The sequence below is a fragment of the Ammospiza caudacuta genome, chromosome 1 (genome assembly GCF_027887145.1).
Source record: "Ammospiza caudacuta isolate bAmmCau1 chromosome 1, bAmmCau1.pri, whole genome shotgun sequence".
Classification (NCBI taxonomy): Eukaryota; Metazoa; Chordata; class Aves; order Passeriformes; family Passerellidae; genus Ammospiza; species Ammospiza caudacuta.
In genome coordinates, this window is record NC_080593.1 from 20,693,477 (window position 1) to 20,719,900 (window position 26,424).

The window sequence follows — 26,424 nt, forward strand, 5'->3', positions numbered from 1 at the left end:
AAAAAAAGGGCCGGGGGGAGAAGGAGGAGGAGGATCACATACAAACTGGGGAATTGCCTTGTCTGTGGCTCTGTGTAGCCCAGAGAGATGTCAGATGCACCACTGCCCAGAGGTGTCAGGGCTCATCACTGCACCCACCACACATTTCTTGCCCACTGCAGCTGTTCACAGCACCCGTGCCCCCCCATGGCAGGAGGACTGAGGAAACAGCTGTTACAGAATCCCTATTTTAACAGAATTTCACAGAAATACAGGCGCTACAACATACAAAATTACAATTTCCTGCCAGATCAATTTCTACTTCTTTTGGACCTGGTTCTGTATCAGAACTAGGAGCAAGTGGAAGAGGAGCAAACAATACTTATGCAGTCTTTATTACTCCTACTGTGGACTCAGCCTGCCTATAAAGCATAACAGAAGCACAAGCAGTGTAGGTGCAGGTTTCTCTTTCTACATTGTAGGGATAACAGCTAAAGAAGGATAATTTATTTTATATAGGGATAATTTATTTTATACAGGGATATTAAAGGAAAAACAATTCACATTAGATATAAACAGAGACATAAAGTGACCTTTTTTTCGTAAGAGACTATAGCAAAGATGTTTTTTTCTTTTGATCCCATTATGAACAGACTACTTAAAAAAAAAAAAGGAAAAAGAGAGTATTGAACTCTCCTGCACTTCCATACTAAGCTTTTAAACATTAGAAAAGAGAACTTATTTTCTTAACATATTATGAGGCTTCAGTTACATCTGAATATTTTGCTAATTCAAAAATCCTCGAATAATTCAATGCAAAGAAAAAAAGCCAGCAGTACTGTGCTACATTACCTTTCTTGAAAATACAGAAAACTAGTTGTTCTATTTAATTACGGCCGCTAGATGGCAAAGTTGGCCAAAGAACCAAATATTTGAAACTGCTATATCTGTCTATTTGACTACAAGGGACTCATTTTAAAAAATGACACAGAAAATTAAAGAAGTGTAAATAAAAAATTAAATTCAGTAATCATAAACCTATTTTATGAAATTATCTGTAAGGAATTTAAACTGCTTCATCCATCTATTCAAATCCTTAGACGGTAAAATAATTTTAGTGAACGTTCTTGAAATCAAATTAAGTAATTACTGCACTGGGCAATAATAAAAATACTGAACAAAAATACAGATTTTAAGTTTAGAAGAGAATACCTACTAACACATACGGTATCTTCTGACTTGACAGCAGGTACAGTCATGCTAACTTACAGAAGACACAGTACTCCTTATGTTTCTTGATATAAATGCTGCTTTTCTGCCTTTCAAAGCAGCACAGTCACTCTCCATCTGGTTGAATTTCAGCAAATACTTTACAAAGAGAGACAGTCTTCTACTCTTTTCTTTTAGTACTTTCTTCTCCTTAACCTTTTCTGGCTCGCTCTTACTTTTTCTCTTTATTTCAGCACATCTCCTTGTTGATTCATGCTTCAAGTTAAACTCCATGCTATCTGCACTTACACATCCCACTGCACTGGAATCAGTGGTACCTCCAGTACAGCTAAAAGTGACATGAAATTAACATTAGTTGATACACAAACTCTGCAAATATACTGCAAAGCAAACCCCACCTGACTCATCTGGAACTCAAGAGTTTGGAAGAAGAGCTCTCATGTCTCATGGCTCCCAAAGAAATACTGAGTAACCACTTAGTGAAAATCTACTCACAATATTAGCATCTCCCTCTAAAAAAAAAAAAAACAAAACATGAACCAGGAGCATGAAGTGTTCAGAGTGAATAAAAGCAGAATGATCCTGGCTTTTTTTTTTTCCCTGTTTTATGGGACAGATCTGCTCAGCTCCAATACAGAAGTGTTGTGAGCTCCAAGTAAAGGATTTTTGACTAAGCTAAACTACTTCACCAGCCAGAAAATTATAAACATACTGTACTGACTGTGTGTTCTAATGGCAAGCTCTTGTCAAATCAAGCTCTTTACAAGCCACTGGGGCTCCAGCACTGCAAGGCAGGGAGACTGGAGAGAAGGAGGAGTCTGAGACAACCACTGCAGATAGTAAATGCTGAACAGTTCTGATGGCATTCTGTATAGTATAGGGGGAAGATCTCATGCTGAGTATCATCCCTATTTAGTGTACATTTTCTTTTAAATGACAGTCATTAAGAAGCATCCCTCTCAGAATAAGGAGGAAAGAAAACAACAAAGCAGACTGAGGACCAGTCATTCCAAAGCAGTGAGCACTGCCCCCTTGGAGTGTTACCAGCTACACGCAGTAGATGTGGAATGTATTTTTGCTCAGCAGCATCCACTCCCATTCCTAGATGTGTGTCATCTAACATGTCAGTGAACCACTGATCACAGTGACTCAGCTGTAAAATCTATGAGCTTCTGTGTCACAGGAGAGGCTCAAAGAAGCAGCCAGAAGCGCTCCGAGTTTTTAACCTAAACTGCGGCATGTCTCTCATCCAAAGCACAATGTGAGGAAGGAGGAGGGGATGACAAAGGAGGAACAAAAGAACAAGGCCCCAGCTAAGCACATTTGAGCAGTCCAGTTTCTGGAGCACGAGAGACAGAGCAAGGTACTTCCACAGCTGGCTACCTTTGTTTTTCAGCCCCCAAAAAAGCAGGAGTTTGCTGACAGGTCACTTGGAAGCAGTCTACAATAATGTCCACAGTAAGTTCCTCTGCCTCAGGAGGGCTCCAAATCACTCACTCGCAGCACTTTGATGAGGTGCCAAGTTCATCACATACTTCAAACAGGGCATGATCTTGCAAACCTTCCTTCCTTCAGAAAATCTTCTTGTCCAGAGAAACACAGCTCATCAAGACGTACAGGGACATACCAGAGTGAGTCCAGCCAAGGGCCATGAAGATGAGGAAAGGCTTGGATCACCTTACATGAAAGATACAGAAAGCTGGTAATGCTCAGCCTAGAGGAGAGACTTTATCCATATGTTTATGTACCCAAAGGGACATCATAAAAAGCACCAGCAACTCAGTGATGCCCCACGACAGGACAAAAGCCAAAGGGCACAAACTGAAACACAGACAATTCCAATTAGTTATTAGAAAGCTACTTTACAGCGAGGGTGGTCAAGCACTTTTAGTAGGTTTCCCAGTGAAACTGTGCAGTCTTCATCTTTGGCTATACTCAAAACCCTCCTGGACATGGCCCTGAGCAAACAGCTCTGCCTGAATCTGCTCTGAGCAAGGTGTTGGACTCCAGGATCTCCAGTTATGCTTTCCTACTTCCATCATTCTCTGACGCTGCATTAAGTACACAAAATGCCACTGAATTTAGCCTAAGCTTAACTTGCAGTAGTCTTTTTGCTTAAAGAAAGAGCTTATAATCTCCATTTCTTATACTATTTAATGTTCAGCTTCTAGAAAACAACAGGAAAGTAATGCTAAGCTACTTCTCTATTGTGAGCAAGGACACAGCCAGTGTAAATTTTATTGAAAAGAAGTCTGTTTTTCTAAATTTGTCCTTATTATTAACCAAAGAATACATGTATTCAAAATATGATGACTTGATGGTTTAAAATTGTTTTGTGAAGCTTTTACAGATATTAAGATGCTGCAAAGTTTTAAGAATGCACTGCTATGAAAAAGCAAACATAAAATAATTTTTAAAAAAGCACAACAAAACTTTCCTCTTACAACAGTCTCATTAACTTCCAAAGCCTTCTTCAAATATTCACTTCATAATTACCAAACTTGTTGGACTCTTAGAAAACAGCTGTCTAATATATTAATACTGAATTGTGTTACTGATTTACAAACCGTAATGTAATGTATGGAGAAGTCCAAATGCAACAAAAACTACATTTTTAAGAAGATCAGAGTACCCCGTGATAATTGTTTCTTACAAAACCAAGCAAACAAAAACACAAACCTCCTTTTAAAAATATAGATCACAGCTTATTTAAAACATTTTTTTTTCTAGGAAAATAAATCTAGTACAATAAAAGCAGCTGGTGCAATATGAGTGGATTTTCTGCAAATCGTGGACAATATTTCACTACTTCCAACCAAACAGGATGAAAAATAATCTTTCAGAGTAGTTTCCTAATAAAACTTTTGTCTCCTTCTTTGTAGGGGGCTCATTTGTCGGTTTTGATAGTGTTTGACCTCACTAAGCAGTAATTTTCTACAGCTTTGCTTAAATGAGTAGCCAAGTAAAAAGAAACTGTAGGTTCTATAGGAAACACTGAGGTATAAACATGGCAACCATTACACAAAGGGCCTCAATTTTGGACAAAATGCCTTAGTAACTAAGGCCAAATATATTTGAATAGATTTTGAAACAGCAAAATAAATTCTACTTCATTATTAAAATTTCAGCACACTTCATTAAAGTAATTCAAAACATTCTTCCTTCTCCAAACTGACCCAAGACCCAAAAAGAATGTCTGCATTACGCAATGGCAAGTGGAAATAACACGCTTTATTACCAGTTTTGTGGCACTCTGAGCTTTGCCAGTCTCTGTGGGGATGTGGCTTCCCCAGCCCCTGTCTCTATGGGCAGCTTCCAGACCATGAAAGCCCAGAAATCCTTGAGCTCCAAGGCTGGGCTCATGGGGTAACAGGCAGAGAGAGACAGCAAACCACAAGGTACACCTCTGCCACCCTTTGGGCTCTGCCAAATCAGAGACTTACCCCAAATCAGCATTTTGCAAGCAAAACCCAACTGAACCAGGAGACCTCAAGCTTCATCCTAGCAAACATACCCCACGACAAACAGGACAACTACAAGGATGAGAACATCACAATGGTTGTGCTGAGTATTCTTGTCTGGAGGTGGCTATGTTCCCAAAGTTCCCTTGGACCACACTGAACACTGGGGGGGGGCGGGTAAAGGCTGAGGGGCAGAAAAAAAAGAGAGGGAGAGAGAAGGATATGCTTCTGGAGGTGACTTCTTGGGAATTTTAAAGGATAAATAGATGAAAAGTAGAAGAAAAAGAGTCAGTGCTTAGAGCATAGCAGTAAGCAGCAGGAAAGCTTGGGTAACCTGGGCAACTCTGATGGAAACAGATTTTATTATTATTTATTTATTTTTAATAGAGACTTTCAAATATTTCTCTCCATTTTATTTTAGGCACTTCCAAAGCAACTCACATAAAGCACCTTGGATCTCTTCAGTATCCAAAAAAGGATGCAACATGTGAATGAACAAGAATTTCCAGATGTCACATCTTGTGAACTCAAAAAAGACATCCCTGGGGTATTAACTAATGAAATCTCTACTTCCTCCAGCTACTTGTTGCTTGGAAGAATTCAGATGGCACCAAAGCATTTCATTGGAAATGTAAACACTTTAAACTTCGCAGTCCTACTTTGCCTGAAACCTGATGCGGTGTCAGGAAGCCCCTGTCTCCTGAGACAGACTCCATACATGATAAGCCTGACTAATCTTGGCTTCTCTGTTTGGATGGCATGCTGTTTTGATAACAGAGTGATCAGAAGTTCAAACAGACTGGAATGAGGAGAGAGTTGCAGAAGAGGGAGTACAGGCTTTATAGCCATGCAATGTGTAAATCATAAAGAACACAGCCCACCATTGTGAAAAGCAGCAGGTCACTCTAACTTTTTTTCTTCTAGAGGCATAATCAGTTCAAAATTGTTACCAGTTGCAAACAAAAGTATAATATGGAAATTGAACTGTAGTACCCTGTTTTGCTAATACTTTTACATCTCCTTGTAGGTGCCACTTTGAATCCTGAAATGAGTATATTAATTTACATGAAATGGTGACTAAACTAACGAAAAAATAGAAACTCCATTCTGAAAAGCAATGTGATCAAATAACTAAAAATGTGTCAGGACTCAAACCAGGTCCTTTATAAAATAATTTTGAACTGCTACAGATTAAGAAAGTAAATTTGGTTCCAATAAAAGGAAAAATCAAACTTTTTTACACAGACTAAACAGTTGACAAAATAATGCATCCAGAACCTCAAAATTTTTTGTTTGATCTGTAACAAAATGTTCAGTTTCTGTATTCTTAAATTACTAAATTAAAACAAAATGTAATAAAATAAAATGTAATAAAATGTAATGAAATGTAATGAAATGTAATTAAAATAAAATAAAATAAAATAAAATAAAATAAAATAAAATAAAATAAAATAAAACAAAATAATAAAAATATGGTGTTCCTTGAAAGCAAAACCTTTGTTTCAAAGCCAGAACTTAAACTTCCCTGTGCTAACTTTATTAATTTACTATGTAGCTGAATATCCAGTAGGGCTCTGCTGTCAGCCAGACAAATGCATGGCAACTGCCCACCAGGCCCTCCCCAGGGAAGGACTGGGAATTGGCACTGGTATCCTGCCCAGATGAACAAACAGAGGCCCCTTCCCACACCTGGCAGCAGGCTGGCCTGGATGGGAAGTGGCTGCTGGGGTGGCAGGAGAGCTGGGGACAGGACACGTCTGCCCTGAGCTCACCGTGCGCTGCCCAGCACAGGCCCTGGCACTGCTGCACCCCTGCTAAAATCCACAGGAGCCCCACAACTGGGACCTGCTTCTGGAGCAGCTGGTCCAGTTTACCCCACTTTAAATTATCCCTGCAAGAAGGCTTGGGGTAGCCCAAGAATATCCAATTTCAATCTGTTCAACACAACCACTGAGGCCGGTCATGAACGGTTTAAAAAGGCCAAGAGAGGCCAGCATACCTTTTCACACTTCTGTGCTATACAACAGCGCCGGTATTTCAATCTCTGCCTCATGAAAGTCAAAACAGAACAAATCTTTATGCAAAAAGATGTTCTGCTATCCCCTTCAGTCTCTCACCTACTCTTCACAGTGCATAAAAACCTTAACTTCTGCTAATTCAGGAGTGTCTATCCTTACTTGAGGACAATCTCCTCCATAAACGTATGCTATAGCTCTTTTAAAAAGCAGTACAGTACTTCTGCTCTTCTCACCACAGCTTTACCAGGTCACTACAAGCAGTTACATAAATCTTGCTTTCTGCCATCACTTGACATCATTCACTCTTTTCAGAACTTTTCCTCATACAAAAAAGATGATTGTCATAGGCTTGACAGAATTTTTTTCACATATTGCAGAGGGCAAAAGTAAGGTGTCACCTAATTGCATGCAATAATTAATACGTTTTGGAAGCAGAACCAAAAGGCAAAAGTAACCTTCCACAACCAATCTTATACCCACACTGTTTTTCCAAGGAGGATTAGTAGTGCAGTTTACTTCATTTACAAAATGGCTGATTTAGTGACAGCATATTGCTTTGGTAACAATAGAGCACATAAATTATATTAGCAAAGAGTGCAGCTGGATTCAGATCAATTGTGGATGTGTTCCTGCATAGCATCAGGTGAGTTGTGACACTTGGTAACAGGCTAAACACCACTATCATGTGGCACACACCAAATGCCTGCTCCTGGACAATTACCAGCTTGGTTTCATTCACAGATGAAATGAGTCAGAAAGATGTGTCCCAAATTCTATTTGTCCAGAATCACGGACACAGGAAAGCTTGTACCCCTTATGCTTAGCCATGCTCTCCAGCTTGTCTGTAATGTGACACCAATAATCAAGGCAGTAAGTTTGTAAGCTGATTTTTGAAAAAGAACCCACAGTATTCAGAAGGGTAATGAAAATATTTTAGAGTTTTACTTTTTTTTTTATACCAGGGATTGAAACCAGTTCTGAATTTACAGCTCTTTCTCCTTTGAAACACAAGTCAACTGTAGTTCCTAAAGGAAGCACTAATAATCAATTTGAAAAGTGATGTTTTGCATATCTACCAATTCTTACAACTATTTTATAGGTAGAAAATGCTAAAAAGCTTAAAGAAAAACAGAGGGTAAAATCTATACGTTAGTCTATTCCCTGATTTTCATCTTCAGGAAAGTAAGGAGAGTAAACAGGAGCTAGGAAGAAAGAGTCCAACACGTCTTTCACACTATGAGCAGCTTGAGACTTTTGCAGGGTAGGTGAAAGAGGATGTGCCTCGAACAGGCTCAGCTGTCCCTCAGCAAATTAAATACTGAAGTGACAGTGCTGATACAGTGGCAAACGGGTCCACACTGTGGAGAAAGAGGCATCTCACGAAAAACGTTTCTCAACACACCCCTAAGTCTGAGAACAAGCAAGAGCACTGCTGGCCAGCAGTGACTCATGGAGATGAGTGTCTGCTCACAGATGTCACACTGCTGGCACTGCACCCACCACAAGGACAGCGACCTTCCCCTCACTGGCAGGCTTAGGCTCTCAGAACCAAACTACCTGGACAAAGACTGGAGAAAACAAACCCACAACTACAATTCCAATCCTGAATTACTTCTTTTTCCTTTTCTCCTTTTCCCTTCAGACGGCTTGGGGGTTTTCACCCACCAAGCGAAACGATGGCTGCAGCAATTAACTGCATTCACAGTATAGGAAATGGTTTCATACAGCTGCTGCCACACACACAATAGGCAAGAATGGTCCTGGCATCAAACAAAGGACAAGGCGGTTTTCTCTTGAATGAAGTAATTAGTTGTCAAGCACGTTTATAGACTTCCTGTTTGAATTTGTATTATGCTCCAGCAAATTGCGTAGATTTAATTGCCACTAGGAATCTGCACGGTATATGAACCAGTTTTGTTAAAATGTAGCAAAGCAAGTTTTGTTTCCAGCAAGTTTGATTTGGAATTTAGTTCTGTTTGCTGTATCTTACACAAGCATTGTAACAGCTCAGCAATGGTAGGAATGCTAAAATTAACCCAAAACAGCTCCAGAATTCTGGAAGAAAACAAATAAAGATATTTTTCCTTTCCTTTTTTTTTTTTTTTTTTGTTAAAAATATATAATCTGTTATTTTTCTTAAACAAAACAAACAACCAAAACAAACAAAAATCACACCCAAAAACTTTCCACCAAAACATACAAAAAAACCCAACACATCACCTTAGTTTAACCTTTTCATTTTCAATCTACTTTTCACCATCTAGAATATTACTTGAGAGATTATTTGTAATACTTGATAATTTTCATTGCTTCCAACTGTGCACAGTACTTCAAGGAACTCAAACAGAGCAAAGCATGTGTTCCAAAGGGATTGCAAAGTAATTTTTAGAAGTAGTACAAAGAGGGAAAAAAAAGCACAAAGACAGAAGAAAGCCATTAGTAAAATCAACCAGAACTCTATTACTAAGAATAAATAAAACATTCTAATCAACAAACTGATAAAAAAGGCTTTTCAGTTAATATTCACAGCATGTTGAGCCACTAAAGTTAATTTCACACTCAGAAGCAAATGATTCAGACCTACAATCATTTTCAGCAATAATTTCGTGAGCAGCTTCATTCCACTTTGACTCAACTCTTCAACAGAGAAACCTTCACTTTCAGAAATACATGTACACCTAAGACCGTAGAATACATCGTGTATTCTACGGTGACAAATGTAAGAGAAAGCTACCTTTAAAGTTAATTATAAAGCACTGCTACCTCAAGTATCTCTTAAAAATAAAATCCCTTCACTACTGGTAATATTTTGCCTGCAGTAAACACTAAACCTCACCTAAGCCCCACAAATCACATGGACATAATTTTGTGGGTTTGCTCTTAGGGTGTTATTTTGTCTAACCTTTAAGACAAAAAAAATAAAATACAGAGGTTATTTCCATGCTAATTTGCAACCAGACACTAGATGTCTCTTCCTGAAGAGGCACCAAAAAGCTCTTGCTCCTCTTCTGACCCTACAAAGACACCCTGCAGTCCTACTCCAACTTTAGGGCAATATTCTCTGGGTTTTCAAAAGCCATAGAGCTCAGCACAATCAAAGAAGCAAGAGATGTCTCATTTTTGCTGAAGGGGGATAAAGACAACCAGAAAGACAGAAATGCAACAGTTTTCCTCGAGATATAAAGGAAATCTCTGTAGGAAGTAGTCTTGTACATAAACTACAAAGACTTTTAAAAGGGTCTCAGAGTCTTTTAAGGGTCCTTAAAAAACCCCTCAATGTTTTTGGTTTTGTTTTTGTTTTTTTAATGGCTTTCAGGTGTTTTAAAAAGTCACTTAAGAACTAAAATAGTACAAACGGCTCAAGGTATAAGAAATAAATGAAAAATACTTCATCTGTAAAGACTATGTCAATTACCACATCAGAAGCTACATAACTACAGAAAGCAAAACTATACTCAAAATTATCAAGACATGCCTGAAATAATATAGTTTAATTTAATCCAGTCAATAACTGAAAATTATTTCTGCCAGCATGGTGCAAGTAACACCTCCTGCTCAAGAACACATTATGTGTGACTCAGTAATGAACTGTGACTTCTACGGTTACTATGACTTTTCTGTTTTCCCTAGATAACAGTGATACAAAGAAGCAACTTAATCATGACTTGTAAAAAAATAAAACACCTCAGTTTTTTAGGAACAATCTCTAGGCTACATGTTACCAGATAACCAATGAGCATCTATCTGCATACCTCCATTCAATACTATCCACATGGACATATATTTTAAGACAAAGATTGATTCTGAAAACAGTCCAAACCATAAACACAGCACAGCAGTCTTAGTAGCGTCCTTAAAACCATAACCACTTAAAATAACATTAATATACCCTGATGTTTCCAGATGTCAGACTCTCAATACATCTTAGATGACTAAGCTCAATTATCTAGATTAGAGGTCTTTCATTTTCATTAGCTCACATACAACAATGACAAAAAACAATGAATGAGGTAGAACAAAACCATATGTTGCCCTCCATTTCAATTTTGACTCCTACAGAAACAGTTTCAGATAGCTTTTCTCAGTGCTGTAGTGCCTTGGGTGATTTAATTTTTAATTAGGCAGACTAGTTAAACAAGATTTTTTTTAGTATGAAAAATTATGCTGAAATGTTCATTTACTTTACTATTAGAGGGTCTGCAATATAGTATTGGCTCATAATGGAATATATCCTCTCTTTTGTAAATATTAACAAAGTATTACAATTGTGAAAATCCATATTATTAGAATTGAGCAGAGCACACCCATCCATGGTCCTTGAAGACTGTGACAGTTCCTGTTCATTCAGCAAAGCACCCATGAGAAGTACAAACCCTGTGAGTGCCATTTGCAATGTGTATTGGAAAGGGTGCAATTTAGAAGCCAGCTTAACATGGTAGACAGATCCCTCTCTCACAGAATAAAGAACTGTGCTGTGCACTCATAGCTCTGTGATTTAATGTATCGCCAAGATGAAAAAATTAGTATTTTTTTCTAAACAAAGGCATGAGACCTAAACCAGAAGCTTCAATTATTAAAGTTGAGGCTCAATTAGAAGAATAAAGTAGGCTCATTTACAAAAACAGAAAAGTAAGTGATTACAAAAACACAAAAAACAGTAAAAAGTGCAAGTGCCATGACTACATGATTCAGCTGCTCCAATGGCAGGTAATGGGTATTATCTGGGCTATCCAACGCCAGCACTGTAAATCACATTAAGAAAAAATTAAATTCACCCCATTTACCTTCATATATTTATTGCCTTGAAATGAAACCAAGGTGAAGGTTTTTTGGGAGACTTAAACTAGCTGGAACTCTGCTGGAAACTCAGTACAGTGGAGAGGAGAAAGTATATGAAGTTCCTAGAGTGTGTGGAACATAAATTCCTGACACAGCTGGCGGGCAAGCCTTCCAGGGATGGTGCCCCGCTAGAACTGCTGTTTACAAACAGAGATGTGGGACATGTGGTGCTCAGAGCTCATCCCGGGCACAGCAGACACAAAATTATAAAGAGTTTTTGATCCTGGGTGAAATAAAAAAATGGGTCAAGAAAACCTCTGCCTTGGACTTCTGGAGGGTGGACTTTGGGATGATAATGCTTATCTTGTTGCTTCCAAAGAGTACACACCTCTTCTCCAGAATTCCTCTTAACAGAAAAAAAAGTTTTCTTTATTCTTCTTTCCTGGAGGTTAAAAATCTTAAAGAACATTTCACATCTGAAAAGGAGATCCTGATGTTTACAAAAGGATATTTCATTGCACTCCGAGAGAGCACATATCACTTCCCAAGAACTCATCTTAGAGGAACAAGTTTGTTTTTTTTTTTAAATTCTGCTTTACTGGAGGCTAAATAATATTAAAGATTTCACATCTGAAAAGGGATTTTCATTAAGATCATTAAGATTTTCTGTTTCAAAATGGGTTTTGTTTCATGACCCAGAGTCTCTCCCTTGAAACAAGTTTACCAAAGCCACACACAGATGCACCCTGGTGGTACCACTTTCCCACCTGAGGAGCAGGGGGTTGATGACTCCTCAGGATGTAGCTAGCGTCACCTAAACACTCCTTGCTGTTGATTACTGAAAGTGTGCAGGGAAAGTGGAAGGAGGATTTTGGAGCCTCTTTGGGATGATAGTACTTGGGAACAAATAAAATCCCCATGGAACTCTCTTCATTTGCAGAGTGTGCTCCAGGGGAACACGGCGGTGCTGCAGGCTGAGGGGCTGTGCCCCCCAAAGGCTGCAAACTGACTGATGATCCCTCAGGACAGCCCCTGCAGGGCTGCTCGGCCCAGAGGGGAGGCAGAGAGCCACCATGGCCCTAACCTGGGGACTCCTCCATGTTGTGGTGTCATAGCCTGTCTCAGCTATCCCAGTTCCTTCCCCAGGTGTGCCAATCACCACGTCTTTCCCCTCCCTTGCCCCCTGCTGAGTGCTGTTTGTCAATCTTGGCATTCCAGAAGGGCATCCTGTGATTGGCAAAGTTCAAAAGACGCCTCTCAGTCCTGGGGGACACTGGGCCATCCAGGTGTCACTTGTCTCCTAAGACTTCCCCTCCTTACCTGGTTGGTGGGATCCCTACCCCTTCCCTTCCCCTCTCCCCAGGGTTAAAAGACACAGCAACCACACGGTTTGAGAGTTCTGTTAGAGCTGTTGCTGGATTCAGAGGCCTGTGGGCCAGGAATAAAGCTCTGGATCGAAACCCTCCATCAGAACAGACTCCTTTTCCTTCACCTCGCCTTAAAGCTTCTCCGCCAAGGTCAACCTGAGCTCCTGCCAGCCTGGACTTGTCTCTAGCACCCAGCTGCAGCATCCAGCCAGCCAAAGGTGTCTCGGAGGTGAAACCACCACAGCTGCCGCCCTTGGTCAAGCAGCAAGGGCCAGACGAGCCCAGGCACCTTCCATCCAGCTATACTGGGATTTAATTCCAATACCTCCTGACACTTTGGACCCAGGGCAAACTCTGTTACTTTTATGCTGCATTGGCAATCGGGGTTTGAGCAAAATAAATTAAGTAGGAGCTACTGCTAACCAAGTCTGGCAACAGGCAACGGATCATTGAACATTTTTCCATATGTATTAGATATCCTCACTAACCTGCTTCACATAAGGCTTTTGCTCTGGATACAACTATCCTGCATGAAAAATAATTTCATCTTCACCTTGGGATAATGACAGGATCATCAACTTCACTGAGGACTCATTCATGCCACCCTTGTAGCATTTCCTGAAAATTTAGTTCTTGAAGTCTTACAGAAGTTGGGGGGGTTTAATTTTATTTTTAGTTGCCAAAGCCAATTATGAAGCCTGCAACACAGAAGTGTTACAAGTCTTCCAGCCCACCCCACACGGGTTTTATTTCAGGCTGGCAGAAGGATGAAGGTTGGAGGCCGGGACAGCTGCGCCCCAGCTCATTCACACTCAGCGGTACTGACTGCTGCCGCCTTGGGAACTGCCGGCAGGCTCCAGCTGTCACTGGCACCTGCAGGCTGCAGAACCAGCTCCTCTGGTTGCTGTGGCCTCCCTGCAGACCTCAGGCTTCTGCCTTCAGAGGCTCTGGGTGCCTTCTGTACACTCGTTCTCAGTTAGGGAGCGTGCTACAGCAGGAAAAACAATTCCGCCTAACAGTGAGTTATTTTCTTCTAATATTACAGTATTTAAAGAAAGCCTTATCTGCCATTAAATTAACTTTGCAACTAATTTCTGCTAAACTGTTGAATCCAACAGTTGGTGGTAGAAAGCATTAATTAGCATGTCACATTACTCTGTCTGCTGTTAAAGAATATTGACTGCAAGTTAACTATTACATGGGGTATCACAAAAAAATCTAAATGACACTTTACACATAGCAGCTCTCTGCACACCATAGCAACAGAGAGAGATTGAAGTAAAATGGTCTGGTTTCTATAGCAACTATCACACAGGCCATCTGTAATCAAAAGAAAACCTAGCAGAGGAAACAAAATGGGGGATTTTGCACTGTGGAAGACTATTCATGTACTTAAAATATATCACTCCTTAATGTTCATTCTGTTCTAATCCCAAAATATTATCTGAGTGCAAGAAATCTATGAAAGTTTCTGAAAAAAAACTTTTACTTAATGAAATACTAATTAAAGCTCACCAGCACTATCTCCATCACTACAAAAGACACCCTTCCTAAATAGTAAATGTTTTTCAGACACCAGACATATGACCCCCAAGATCCAGAATCCATGAGCTCATCAAGTATTTGGTTACTATTTTATTCTGAAACTCAAATACCCTAAGAGTGATACCAGTACTATACCTCTCCCTATCTACTATACAGAACTGCTTTGAGCAAGATAGCATTTCAGACAGAAACATTTAACCACACTTTTTCTAAAATATACATATAAAGACTTATCTAACTTTTGGGGGGGAAAAAACTCAAAGAAATACAGATGAAAGAAAACAACAACGAATAAAGAAATTAGACCCCCTGTAACCAGAGAGGCATTTTTGTCATGCAGTTCATGTCCTGAACACAACAATATTATATTAACACACCACACGTGAGTGGAAGGTAAATTCAGTATTAATGATGCAAGTCACTCTCTTCTTTCAGTATTTCAAATTCAGAGAATATAAAAGGTACTCTCACTTCTAGATAGGGAACTATTTTAATACTGAATGTAGTCTTTGGTAGAAATGAACTGATATACACAGGCTTTTGATAAATTATAGAACTAACAATCGGTGAATAAAACTTTTTCTTTACATTGGTCCATTTCTTTCACTTGGGAAAATGCTAATTTGCAGAACCCCTATCATCCACACTCTGAAGGTGGGTATTTCAGCCTCCTGGGCTCATGCAAAGTAGAGAGGGGCAATCTAGAGTAACAAAATTCAGTTCTTTCTTCAGTATGGAGAAGGGGCGCGAGGTGATCCGATCCTGTCAGGTTTATTCTTCACGAGAGTTTCCCTGACAACTGTTTTAACCCACTTCCCCAACACTAGGATGGACTAAACCAGAGATGCTCAGCCCATTACCTGCAAGGTCTGCATGTCCCCTGGCACCTCCCTGGGACAAGACAGAAGGATGACTACATGGCAGCACTGGTGACTGCTCCACCACACACTGTCCTTCCCTGCTCTGCTCTGCCTGAGGCACCAAGACTGGGAGAAACAGAAATCTCTAGTCAAGGTGGTGACTGAAAGAAAACAATTATGGCTAAATATTCATCAAGGTTGCAAACTTACTCCCTGCCTGTATCCAAACAGTGCTGGAAAAAGCACACAGGCTAATGACTTGCTGTGGCAATGGCTGCACATTCCCTGTCATCCTCCTTTCCACCCTTCAGACGTGGAAGAAAACAGCCTATCCACGGCTGCTCCTTCTGGTGACACAGAAGCTGCCACACTAAACACCAGTATCTGATCTTCTCACACCAAATGAAAAAGAATCACAGCCTAACCCAGACAGCAAAATATGACAGGAAAAAAACAACCCAACAATCAGATTTTCATCACTAGGTGGTTTTATTTCTATAAGAAACATATGCTTGCATTGGCACTCAAATCTTTAAGTTACTTGACTGAGTACAGAATGACAAGATAGCTCAGAATGAGCCTTGTAAGAAGAGTTCCATCCAATGCTAAAGACCATCCTTCATGTTACAGACCTTCTTCACCCCTTTTGCAAAGGCATCTATATTTATTTAGATGTATAAGTAATTTTAACACCCAAGCAGTCTTAGCCTGGATCTATAATTGTCCTGAAAAATAACAACCAACTGTAGTCAGTGTAGGTTCTTTCACAGATACAGGGAAAATTGAATAGATCTAAAGCATTGTTTTCATAATTTTGTTCACAAACACATTTCATGATTTTCTCACGTTCTTAACATCAATGAACATAGAAGCAAATGTTAAGATGCTGCACATCACTCCTGGTAACACTTGTGGGGGCAGCTTCCAAAAACATAAAAACATATCCTCTGACTGCATAAGCACCTTGTACTACTAACAATCCTTACTCCTTTTTTTTCCCAAAGGACAAGAAAAAATCATATCTTCTAATAGATTTGAACAATGTGCGAGAAATGGTAGACTAACTGAAGAAAAACTACACCTTTATCTCCGATAGTAACAAGTTTTATAAAATGTACTAGCACTTAGGGAAGGAAGAAGTGGGGAGACTGTGGAATGCTAAGGAGGAAGCCTTCAAATGGGTTATCTAAGGAAGTCACTAACACCCAAAGGAGATTACAGTCTTGGCTACTTCTCCATTAGCAATCATGCAGCACCACAGAAATTACTCAGCAGACCAAAAAATTCAGTGCCACTGCCCCTGTAGGCCTCCATTGTACACAAAAAGATTTTTATTTCAGACAAGATTTAATCTTGAACAAAATGTTTACAGTCACATATGACTCAACCACTGGTTTGGATTCCACTAGAACCATAAAGGATTGCAGAACATTTGGGGCACACCTTGAGCTTCTGCTTTTACACTGCTGCCACTTTAGTTTCCTATAATGCTTATCAAACTATTCTATAATGAGATTTACTTCCTTTTTAAATTTTAGAGTATTCTCAATATATAAAGAAAGAAGACCCTGAAATCTTGCAGTAAACCAGAGCTGACTTGTGTCTCTTCAGCAATATAATGTAAATTTTCAGTATAAAGGAAACCTATGAGTTTTGTTCAGTTTTGATCTTCCAAACCTCAAAAGTGGAAACACGAGAGCAAATAGACCATCTGTGGAGAAAATGAAAATTTAGAAAAAACACCACCAAACCTGCTTAAACAAAATAAAAGTGTTTAATAAATGTTTACTAAAAAACACTGTTTGATCCAATTTGCTTTGTATATTCAAAATACAAGTATTACTAAGATAATGAACCTTAATAATTAATACACTTGCAGATGTTCATAGTAACACAGAACTTCTTCCCTGCAATTGTACAACTACTCTACAATGATATCTATATCTGGGAATTCTATGCTGATTCATTCATTATGTCCTAATATTTTTGATGCTATATATATTATGAATGTATGTGCACTACCAGACAAATTAAAATCCATGAAAATTTTTAAAATGTCATGCATGAATCTTAAACACAAAATAATCCCGTTGGAACAGAGATTTACTTCCAGTATATGATGGTGAAGTTTAAGATGTAACAAAAACTATTTTTATTAGAATGTTTGTCTACATGTCTGATATCTGTAACACTGCAGCATGAGATATATTCAATTTTAAATGACACTGCAAAAGGTCAGAACTATTCCCCTAAGCTTGTCAAGGCTGGCAAGATTGATAATTGTTTTAGGTAAACTTAGCATCCATGTCATGTGTATTGGACTAAATATAAAATTCAGAGAGCAGAGGGAACAAACATATATTTAGAAATTAAAAATGGAATTTCATTTTCCAGACCAACAGTTCTGTATCCAAAAATACAATTCTGTAAAAATTAACCATTTCACTGCCATCTGGTTTTTCTTACAATTTATGTGTAACTTGTACACAATTGCATGGAAAGTGAAAGCATCATTAAACTTCTTACTGGTCTACCCTTTATAGCAGAATTTCTTTAGAACTGTGAGGTTTTTTCCTGTAGCTCTTTGAAATCCAAAGTGATTTCAGCAAGTATGCAGAAAAATTACTAATTGTGCATCATCTTCTTCCTAAATATGCTAAATAACGTTTCAACACTGCCCTCAGCTTATTAAATCTTCCTTTTAATTCAATGAGATGATAACATAAATTCAATATTCATTAACAGAGTTTCTTTTTTCTTAACTTATTTAACTGCAGAATTTAGAAGATGCAAAACACATTTGCACTGTAGTCAAAGCCAGTTTTTTTCTCATCAGAGCCAAAGTCAACACAACTGACAAATGATTCTCTATAAGCATCCTTGAATAAGTGATTTAGTACTCCATATGTACTCGCTGCAGCTTAATTCAGATGGAACCAACTAATGGCCATGCTTTTGTTTATTCATTGTACTGAGAAACTGCATGAGACATTAAAGAGTGAAGGACAAAACCAGAATTATGGAAGCACACATTTTTCATGTATTTGTGTCCTTAAGCTTAGATACCTCTTGGCTGACACAAGAATACAAAAATAAAAACAAATCTGTGACATTTAGGGTCACTCAGAGAATATGTTCTGGATATTAAAATCATATGCAGCGAAAAAGACTTATCCTTGGAGAATTTTTGAAAAGACAAGAAGAGGAGTCCATTATGCACACACACACATGCTGCTGGCCAGTCCATGCAGCAGAATACATATTAGGAAAAAATACGCACATCATGGCAGGGCATGGCAACTTCAGCACAACCACATCTATCTCTGTGCTAGTCTAATGCCAAAATGACAAGAGATAAACATTCATATTCAAAGGGATCTAACTCTGACTGCTGAGCAGAAAAAATAGACAAACTTATTTCACAAAGTATCTATGCAATTAAAAATTTTTAAATGCTTTGGCTTTACTTAAATGAATAAAAACATTCTCCTATAGTAATTATGGACACAGTACCTCAGCCATTAAAAGATTCTTATGTATTATGCTTCTCTAACAAAAACTGATATTTTAGAAACTACACCTAGACATATTTTCTGTTTCCCTGAATACATGTTGATAGATATCGCAAAAACAGATTTCCCAAATATGGCACACTTTTGTCATCAGAAAAACATTATCATTTATTCCTAAAGAAAGCTATTGTACTTCCACCATGAATATTATTACATTCTGAACTTTTTTTTTTTTTAACTTATAATGTATTGTAGGAAATTCTAATGTTACTTTACTCTGTAAACAGCTGGCAATTCCTGGGCAGTAATGATTGTGAGGAACTATCCCTTCTGCAGTAAACACCAGGACACAGAGCTGTGTTTCAGCAGTGATCATGAAGAGAGAAAGAATTACAGAAACCAGCTATAGCAGCTTCTCTAAAATATGTCCCAAATGCACAGGCATTTGTGTTTTGCATTTACAGTACGCTTTGCTCAATTATAACTGAAGCAGAGATGATTTCTTAGCCTCTCTCGTCTGATTCTTCAATCACCATCTCTGATTAATACAGTTAACCTAGCTGGAGACTTCTGTAGTTGCAAGAATAAAAATAATTCAAACAAACCAGAGAGAACAAAAGACACTTTAAAAACTCAAACAATAACATTGATGCTAATTGCCTTCCTCTTTTTTTTTTTTTTTTTCCTATGATAATTTATCCTGTGTATTCTTTAATGGTCAAAAAGAAAAAAATAACTCAAAAATCCCCTAATTTTACATTCAACAGATGACTCCATCATGTTCACATATCTGGAATAATGCTTCCCTGTAATATCTTTCTGCTTTCTTGCCAACTTTCAATAACACCTTTGAGTACTTTTTATCACTTTCAGCAGGATTTCCAAAAGATGCCAACTGCAGCATGAAGCTCAGCTTCATGGAGATTACAACTGAAGGAACAGTATTTGTCAAAAAATTAAATGTGAGTTCAGGTGAATTCATTTTCATGCACAGAACAGTGTGCATTAAATTTCACTGTCCATTTTTAAATGTGTCTTTTTTAGTGTTGGCTTTATATATGACTAGATCATTTACTGAAGTAGGCCAAGAGTAGATCGCTGGACACTGATGTTTACAATCTGATTACCTGAACTGCTGGAAGCCACTTTGTAGGAAACTGAAGTGTCATGTTTAGATGATCAGTGAGGCAATTTAATAATAACACAATATTTATTAATTCTTGCAATCTAGCTCTAGTGCCATCAAATGCCAGCTATGAAAACTCTGTAAGGTCTGACAGCTTTTAATTCAATTTCCTTGCATGGTAAAGAGATACCTCTCTGAACCACAAGAACAAGAAATATTCCATTAAATTCTCCAGGGTTCTTGTGGCTATATTTTGAAGGATCAGTACCAAAAAAATTTTCTGTTTGAACAAAATATACAAATATAAGCTGAATCTCAAAAAAAATTATTGCTAATAGCATACATAATAAAAATGCATAAAATTTCATGCAATACTGTACCAAATATCAAAGTTTGACTTGCGAGACACTATAAAGACAGAAATTATACAATTCTGGCCCTAAAGTTAAAATTATTCCTGGTATTTCTTCAGAAAAATACATGAAATTAAAGGTTATGTAACAATTAAAACTATTTGGACATTAGTGGAGAACAGAATGTTGGGGGTTACATGTAACCCAGTTTCCATGCCATTAGGAAAAGCAGTCTCCACAAACAATAAAATATTCCAACTATCTGCTTTTATAGCAGTTTCCTTTATGTTCATGTTAAGTCAAACCTACAACACTGGTTTTGTATACTCTCTTACTGAACATTTGAGCTTCACAGTCAAAAGCTCCATGCCCCAGTGTCTAATCTTAAGTTCCACCTTCATATAACCATAACAAATTTCCTGTTATGTCAGACTTCAGAGACATTATTAGAAAGTTTACTTGAACACTGCTTGGACGCCAGCAAAATATTTATAACAAATAACTTTGGGAGAGCAAATTCAATGAGCAAATCATTTAAAGGGAGCAAACATTAGTTAATGTCCGTAATTATATAATAATGCATTATTATTTAGATGACGTTCTTTAAAAAAAACAACAGAAAGTGTCACAGAAAAAGCCAAGCCTAGTAACTTTTTAAAAATTTCCTCTAAAATATGCAGCTGAAGGCTATCTAGAATTTTTATCTGTTTCTTCTTTATATACATGTTTAGAAACATTTCTGCAAGAGTGTTTTTAAGAAATAAAATAATCGTTTGATTAAAATATCAAATACAGGAACACACAGTCATTAAATGGCATTATTCAAAACTGAACCACTGTTATAAAAAAATTCCATAAAAATTATTATCTTCTCATTGCCTTTCCCATTTTGCATTTTACAGTCTGGTGGCTTTCTGCAGAGCTGAGGATGGGCTCTAAACTGGTGAGCAAGAGCACGATGCCAGCCTGATCATGTTTCCCCATGGCAAGCAACAGCAAGAACGACTCCACACTACTGCTCTGGCCAGCCATATGGAACTATCTGCAGAAATCTATAGCTCTCCCTAGTATCACATGAATAATGCATTAGCTGTTTAACTGTGTGGGATTTATCTTTGAAAATATAGGCTTAGCTCTTAAACAGCACTCTAACCAGTTTTGTCATATGCTACTCAAAGCAGCACAACACTAGGTTTCTTCTGCTGTTCTAAAATATTTGCTTGGTGCTTCTAGCTATGGCTATCTCCTGTTAGAACTTTTCATAGGGAAAAAATAGGATGTTACAATTATTTTTTTAACTTAAACAATTTTTTTTTCAGATTTGTGTGTTTAGTACACTGACAAAAAAGATTTTGACAAAAAAAGCAAAATGCAAATTATTACATTTTACTTTAAATATGTAGCCCAGAACCATGACACATTTAATATGTAAATGCAAGGATGGTAAATGGGCTCAGAGCAATTCAGTGGAGCTAATGGCAGCCTAAACCAGGAAATCCTACACTGGTCTGTCTTAAGGCCCTGGGTATTTCCATATCCCAATCATTGCATTAGCCAATGTCCCAGCTTCTTCCTGCACCAGATTCCTATTCTGGGCAGCACCACAGTGCTCCCTGCCTACACCAGTGTCCTCTCCTACCTCTACCTCAACTTCAGGTGACAGCAGGTGTCTTGAGCCTACATGGGCTCATTGCCCCATGACAAGCTTCACATCCACTGAATGGATGTCACCACAGCCACGAAAAGAGGGCAAAGGGCAGATTTCACCCATCTGCACTGTGGAACCATCCCCTTCTGTCTGCTTCCCAGAACCTCCTCAGTTTTTCACAAATTCAGCATAAAATTAATATTTTGAAGATCTCCACTGCACTGCCAAATAGACAATGGTTTAGCAGAAAAGTGGTCACTTCACTGGTAGGTTAATCTGAAAAACCTAGGACACAACAAAAATTGGAGATGACGCAATTACGTGGAAACTTGGCCTGACTAAATTAATTCAAGCCAAGCACACAGATCTATTTAAAGGGGGAACTAGGTAATACTTGAATACTTTGGAAAGGAGCAAACTAGAAAGGATCATGAACAAAATGGGTTTCACAGAAAGACTTTTTCTAAGCAGGTCTGTAGCTTAGAAGGTGAACATGATTTTGAACCCACACAGAAATGTAAAGAGAGAGCAAGTAGGCGGTGTTACGGTTATTAGCAAGATTAAGTGATAATGCATGCAGGACAAACATCCACGCATCTTTTAGGCTGCTGATGAAAACTGTAAAATTTTAGAGGAGTGCCAGAAAAATTACTTCAGGCATGTTAAGGCAGTTGAGTCTGTTTATTGCAGTAAGAAAGTTAAAGAGGTGACTTGAACAAGGATTACACGTAAACTGGAGCAGGAAGGGTTTATAACAGTAAACAGGTCTTTAATCTAGCAGAAAATGTCAAAACAAAAGCAAAGGATTAGAAACTGAATCTAGACAAATTAGGTGAGACTAACAGCCTTTTGGGCAATCATTAAGAACAAATTTAGATGGCATACCTTTAAAAAATGAGGGGAGGGCACCAAAGTGGGTTAAAGGGTTTTTTTACCATTAAAATTAGAAGAAATTTGTGATGATCATCATTAACCACATAAGTACCGGAGTGTAATAAAACACTTTCAATGGGCTTAAGTAATTCAGATAATGTAAGGTGTAAATAAAGTAACTGGAGACACAAACAATAAACCTGATTCACAATGCTCTGATTTCAGAAAAAGCCTTTTGTAAACTAATCTCAACCTCATGGTTTCTTCTCCTCTTAAAATCTTGGTGTTGATTTATGAAACCTTCTCATTTTCATCTAACATCTGAAATCCTGCATATAACTTGAGTTTGTGTTTTGGATCATTTGGCATTTAATGTGCCATTTTCCACTCCTTGGTTTGCTAAAGGGAGGTTGCTGGGCCCCTCTGAAACTAATCTGCTGCTCTCTGTTTCACAATTCAGTGTCCCCTGAGTCACCACTTATATTTGCCTGAATTATGGCTACTCATTATGAGCAATGATTCATAATTCTCCAGCTGCTCACACAGGCTTCACATTGGCCTAGGAAGACGGTGACTGTGGAGGGCTTCAGCACTGTAAGGTAAGTCCTGAAGCACATTTGCTTCACCTCTTTTCACACCACCTTTTACTGACCATGGCAGGGACAGCTTGTAAGAAGCAGCTGTTTCCTGATGGAACATCCACCTTCAAAACTAACGGCTTACCTCAAGTTCAGACACACAAAGGAATAAACTGCAGGGCAGCTTGAGGAGCCAAATCATTTCCTGTTACTGGTTTGAGATTCAGGATGATACAATTATAAAGCAGGACTCACCAAGGCACCAATCACAATGAAATCATAGAATGGCCTGGGCTGGAAGGGGCCTTAGAGATCATCCAGTTCTCACTCCCCTGCTATAACCAGGGACACCTTCCACTAGACCAAGCTGCTCAGAGCCCCATCCAACATGGCCTTGAACACTTACAGGGATGGGGCAACCACAGATTCTCTGGGCAACCTGTGCCAGGGCATCACCACCCTCACAGTAAAGAATTATAGAGAATTATACAGAATTACCTCCCTCGAATTATTGTTCACATCTCTTTTGGTGCAGCCCAGGACACATTTGGCTTTCTGGGTGTGAATGGACACAGCTGGGCCACATCCCACCTTTCACAACACCAACACTCCAAGTCCTTCTGAGCAGGGCTGCTCTTAATCTCTTCATCCTCAGCCTGTGTTGATACTGGAGGTTGCCCCAACTCAGGTAAAGCACATTGTACTTGATCTTGTTAAAACTCATAAGATTTCTATGGGCCACTTCTCAAGCTTGACCAGGTCCCTCTGGATGGCATCCCGTCCTTCAGATGTGTCAGCTGCACCACTCAGCTTGGTGTCACTGGCAAATTTTCTGAGGATTCACTCAATCCCTTCATCTGTCACTGATGAACACAGTAAATAACACTGGCCCCATGTCCAAGTGACCCCTGTTACAACCAGCTGGAGTAGCAATCCTTACTCCAGACTAGAAAAAACTGTCACGATTTTTGGCTCATTTCAACTACAATTAAAGCAATTCATAGAAAGCTCACAAACCATTAGGCAGTCTGACCTGTAAATAAATTCACACATGATTCAAAGTTTGTACACAAATCCCCCTAAGGGAATCACAAATTTTGACAAGATGCTACTGAGAAGAGCAAACACAAATCAGATGCATGATATCCACCACTACTAATTCCTCCAAGTTTATTATCAACCTAAATTGCTCCTGATCACAAACAGAAACAAGCGCTGCACATTCTTTGGGAAATAGCAACATCCATTCATAATGTATTCTGAATATATGTGAATATGACACACAGCTGCACTCCCTGAAGAAGGCATGATATAACAAATGTTGGGAATGAGCCAATGTTGCAGATTCCAGCTCCTTTTAGGGATTCTTTCTGATTGCATCCAAAGAAAGCACCAACAGCAGAAACTGTTAGATTATGCCAAGGAGCCCATCTGAATCAAACACAGTTTCTTTAGGTGAGATCTATTAGAGTAACCTGGAGCAATCAATGAAGTTATTTTCATGGAGAAAAGGAGCAGAGCAAACAGTGCAGAATGGGAAATCACAAGAGGCTATGCAGAAGAACACCTTGACAGCAATAAACCCCAAATACTTGGCTGAGCATTTGCCTTGTTCTTATTTAAGCACACTTTACAGGAAACCCGATTGGAAACAATCTTCTCCTGTGCCCATTCAGGCTGGGCTCCCCTAAATGAATATAATTCTGCTATTATTAGAGGCAGTCACTTGCCACTAAAGATTCCCCATTCATAGGCTAAAACTGGTAAGAAATGGTGGCTTTTTCATCTCTGTGATGATGTTGGCTGGCCACTGCCTAGCCTGGATTGTTTCTAGTGAAAAGGAACCAGAATTTCCTAGTCCATTACACTGGCATTTCTTGCAAGCACTACTGGCACTTTAAAGAGAGAATAGTGGAATATCTGAGTCATATGAAATGATGCCAGAAATGAAAAGGACAGAGAGAGACAAAGAAACAGAAAGAAAAAGACACTCAAGATCCATAAATCTACCAGAAGTCCCTCAATATAAAGGCTGGGGAATGATTAGCATTCATACTGCTTTGTTAGAAAACAAACTGTATTTAGTCTAGGCATCTAATGAAGCTGCAAGTTCTAACTTCTGTTTACTTTCTGTCACCAGGCAGAATCTGCTGTGCCTCAAGTTGAAAAGTTCATAAACTAAACATTATTTTAAAAGTTCAAGAACTACACACACATCATTATATAATGCAAGTGCTTAGTATCCAGAATACACTGAAAGTTAGCCTCTTGACAGTCCTAAAAAGGCAGAAATATTTTTAAAAGCATTGATTTATCATCTTGTATGCTTACTAACAATAGCTTTCTTTATTTCTTCATAAATGGTTTATTGCTTTCATTTACCTTACATCAAAACACTAATGGAAATCATTCTAAATTTATTTATATCTAGTTCAAAGCATTAAGATGAAGAAACTTCCAAACAGAGAACATATTTTCTAATGAATTCCATCTTTTTTTAGCTAAATTAAATGTTCAGAGACCTTAAAGAATATTGGGATGTACTTTAGCTGAGTTTCAAAAACAATAAAAAGACCTTCTGAATATAAGCAAAGAACTCCTGTACATGTGCCAAGAATTTTTCAGCTCTATCAACATGATTAATTGTTTCATTTTGAAAGGGGCCATGTACACATACAACCCTGAAACACATGAGGTTCTGCACATGAAGTCAGCAACAGCAAAAAGAACTCAGGAAACATTACAGAACTAAACAGCAAGAACTGTTCCCAGCTATTAAACAAAGAAAAGGGGAGGGCTGTGCCAAAGTGGAGCCTGCACAGAGCTGTATGTCTATACTCTGAAAATGTATGTTCAGAAGCATCAGAGAAAGGCAATAAACTATGCCAAGATTAAATCTCAAAGTTACGAAAATAACCCTTGCCCTTTTCGTGACTCCATATTTGAAGATGCCCTGTGGGACTGATTTCCTCTTAATGTGGCATTAAAAATCAGCCTCAAGAATACAGGACACATTATTACAACTGCCCATTAATCAACCATATCTTACATTCAGCGACACTGAATGTTACCTGGATAAAGAGATATAAAAGATG